The sequence below is a fragment of the Salvelinus sp. IW2-2015 genome, linkage group LG19 (assembly GCF_002910315.2).
Source record: "Salvelinus sp. IW2-2015 linkage group LG19, ASM291031v2, whole genome shotgun sequence".
NCBI classification, from domain to species: Eukaryota; Metazoa; Chordata; class Actinopteri; order Salmoniformes; family Salmonidae; genus Salvelinus; species Salvelinus sp. IW2-2015.
Genome location: NC_036859.1, coordinates 32788384 through 32792752, shown reverse-complemented (window position 1 = coordinate 32792752; position 4369 = coordinate 32788384). Strand labels below are relative to the sequence as shown.

General features: G+C 40.6%; 1 pseudogene; it reads right to left on the bottom strand.

Annotated features, from left to right (window-relative positions):
* Nucleotides 1–4147, bottom strand: part of LOC111978935 (ras-related protein Rab-6B-like) — a 22908-nt pseudogene extending 18761 nt beyond the window's left edge.
* Between the last annotated feature and the right edge of the window lie 222 nt (nucleotides 4148–4369).

The window sequence follows — 4369 nt, the reverse complement described above, 5'->3', positions numbered from 1 at the left end:
TACATCACGTACATATCAGTATATACATACCACATCCATAACATACAGTATATATACACATCCAGACATGAAGTAATATACATACACACATCCTACATACAGTATATATACAGCATCCATACATATAGTATATACATACATACATACACATACATACATAGCATACATACAACATACATTACATACATACATACATACAGTATATGATACACATCCATATCTGTAAGTATATATACATACATACATACATCCCCAGTATATACATACAACATACATACATACATACATACTACATACATACATAATTTACATACATTTACATGTAGTATAATACACATACATACATATATAGTATATACATACATACAGTATAATACATCTGAACATTACAGGTACGATACATACATGACTGACATACATACATACCTACATACATACATACAGGTATATATCATACAATCATTGACTTTTCCCACATTTTGTTATGTTACGGCCTCATTTTAAAATGTATTAAATTGGGGGGGTTTTCTCATCAATCTACACACAATACCCCATAACGACAAAGCAAAAACAGGTTCAGACATTTTTGCAAATGTATACAAAATAATAAACTGAAATATCACATTTATATAAGTATTCAGACCCTTTAATCAGTACATTGTTGAAGCACCTTTGGCAGCGATTACAGCCTCGAGTCTTCTTGGGTATGACGCTACAAGCTTGGCACCCCTGTATTTTGAGGAGATGCTCCCATTYTTCTCTGCAGATCCTCTCAAGCTCTGTCAGGTTGGATGGGGAGCGTCACTGCACASCTATTTTCAGGTCTCTCCAGAGAGGTTAGATTGTGTTCAAGTCCGGGCTCTGGCTGGGMCACTCAAGGACATTCAGAGACGTGCATTGTCTTGGCTGTGTGCTTAGGGTCGTTGTACTGTTGGAAGGTGAACCTTCGACCCAGTCTGAGGTCCTGAGCGCTCTGGAGCAGGTGTGTTGTCGATCATAGAATAAGAGAAGAATCGATCTCGTGTAGGTTTGGTTGGGCTCGGTCGTCTCGATTTTGCCGCTCGTATCCTGGACGTCGTCTCTGTTTCTGTCCGGATAACATATTAATCCTACAAAACAGCATGATGGCTCGCGGACTGATGCTTTGGCGCCCAGGTAGGGATGTGCAGGTTACCTCCATAGAGGTGACACTTGGCAGCCAACAAAGATGCAATTTTGGTTTCATAACAGCAGAGACTCTTGTTTCTCAATGGTCTGAGGTCTTTTAGGTGCCTTTTAGAACTCCAAGCGGGGATTTGCATTGTGTCTTACCATATATCTGATGAGTGAGACTTCGCTTATTCACGGTTGTTGTCGGCTTTAATCTGCCATAAAGCGAAATAGTGTATTGGTGTGTAGCATAGCAGAGGATTTTGCTCTTGCTGGAAGGTTTCGCCACGCGATTCTCCACAGAGGGCTATCCTGGAGCTCAGTCAGAGTGACCATCGGGAGTTCTTGGGTCACCGTCCCTGACATTAGGCCTTCCTCTCCCCCGATTGCTCAGTTTGGCCGGGCGGCCAGCTGAGGAAGAGTCTTGGTGGTTCCAAACTTCTTCCATTTCAGAATGATGGAGGCCACTGTGTTCTTTGGGACCTTCAATGTYGCAGAAATGTTTTGCTACACTTCCCCAGATCTGTGCCTTGACACAATCCTGTCTCGGAGCTCTACAGACAATTCCTTTGACCTCATGGCTTGGTTTTTGCTCTGAAATGCACTGTCAACTGTGGGACCTTATATAGACAGGTGTGTGCCTTTCCAAATCATGTCATTATGGGGTATTGTGCATAGATKTATGAGGAWWWTKTTTTWTTTAATATATTTTAGAATCAGGCTGTAACGTAACAAAATGTGGRAAAAGGGAAGGGGTCTGAATACTTTCCTGATGCTCTGTACATACAGTGCCTTCAGAAAGCATTCAGACCCCTTGACTTTTTTCTATCAAATACATATATACAGGTAACTGCCAAAATAATTCTGGAGTTGTGCCTGACACAGCGTTTATCAACACCATCAACAAAACATCAAATGATGGAATTTCTTGTGGAAGAATGGTGTCACATCCCTCCAATAGAGTTCCAGACACTTGTAGAATCTATTGTCAGGGTGCATTGAAGCTGTTCTGACACACCCTATTAAGACATTTTATGTTAGTGTTTCATTTATTTTGGCAGTTACCTGTACGTACCGTGCAGAACATACATTGTCTACATACATACATACATACATACATACATACATACATACATACATACATACATACATACATACATACATACATACATACATACATACATTAAATACATACAGTTACGAAATCAATAACTAGCCTATGGATAATGTTGCACTCGCTTTGTCTAGGTGTCTTAGGCTCCTTGTAGCTAAGTACATCACAGTTAGTAACCTACAGAAGGCTATGGGCAGTGGCCATTACAGGCTTGAAATCAGCACCACACCGCTACATTACCACATACCTTACGGAAAACCATTAGGGTGTTAGCTACATACAAATGCAATAACACACATGCTCACACACATGCTCCGCACACACACACACGCAACAGACAAAACCAACAACACAACACAGCCACACACAAAAAACACACCACACACACCACACAACACAAACACAACACACACAGGCCCATGGGAGCTCACATCTCAGATTAATTTTCTATGGGAAGCCATGAACTCATTACATACACACGGCACAACAACACATACAGTGCTACATTACACGGCCACACAGCACATGGAACATTCACTATAATGGAATGGAGTGACACAATTTCCTCTTTTCTTTCTCCTCACGCACGCACGCAGCACGAGACCGCACGCACGCACGCAGCAGCGCACCAACACCACACAACACAAACCAAAACACACCACACCACACACACACACACATAAACACCACAACACACACACACCACACCACACACAACCACACACCAACACACACAACACACACCCTAACACAGATCCATTCTATATCAATAAACCATGTATTTTTCACTTCCATGTTGTACCGATGATGTGTATAGCGTACTCCGGACTGTCTGAGGTCTGACCCAGTGACCACTATTATTCCATAAGAGGTTGTCATTAGCGTAAACCATTATATCTGTTATTGGACCCCTCCCCCTGATCTGTGCCTTTCCCACGAACAGTCATTGTTCCCTAAATGATTGAATTATTGAATACATCATCATGTTACGACACGGAAAAACCATTCGTGACTATCATTCTGTTACGGAACTGTGAGTCAAGTGATGGAGATTGGAGACAGTGACTGCGAGGTTTATATATTCTACAGACATCGCCAACCTGGGTGTGTCCCGGACTGACACATGGGAACTGTTTGTCTATTTATCCCTTTTAAACCTCAAAAAAATTATAGCTTGTCATGTCATACATTTTAATGTTACATTTACGCATATAATCAACGATGGAACTGTGATAACATGTTATTATAATCTTGAAACAGAACGAATCTTTCTGCCGGTCACTGCACCACATCAAAACATCCAAATTCGTATTTCACGTCGTCTACTGTAATCTTTCTCTAATACCAATTATACATTAAAATAAAACATGTTTAAATAGAGAAATTGGTTTAAATAAAATATGAACATCTGGAAACCCGGGAAGATAGATTTATTTCATGACGTTTAAGATCACAATGGATGACTAATCAAATTTTCTACAAAAACAAAATCGTGACAGCAACCGGTGAATTGGTTGATTGAGCTAACATATAACACAACCTCTCAAAACATTTACWAAATAGTGAAAACTTTCAAATAGACCAAATAACACAGTTATGGCCTTCAGGATGCATTAGCATGTTTGGCAAGTGATAACCAAGCAAGCCTCCAAGGCTCTCCAAAATGCTCGACTCACCGCTCTGTTCTCCTAAAAAGACGAGTTTAAATTTCCTCAGAGGGTTCCCCAAGTCTCCTCCGGCGGACATGGTTACAGCGATAAAACTCTATCGGATTATAATACAGGTTTTCTGATCCAGAGGCGTTGTTTCTTTCACTATCGGTGTGTTGGGATCCTCCTCTGCTCATATAATGATGGGAATGCAGCCCAGCATCGTCCTGTCAATTTAGGATGCGTGTGCGCCTGTGCGCGACCTCACCTTATTCGTTCTCTCACCTTCTGAAATATTATGGCATTTTCTACCGTTATTCCTTACATTTACACCGTGTATGCATATTCAGCAACGTAAGTAACATAATGCAATAGCTGTGTTTTCAGGTTAGTTTTATTTCCAAACACATTGTATTATAAACAATTTGTTATAGCAATATGACATTCACATTCATTC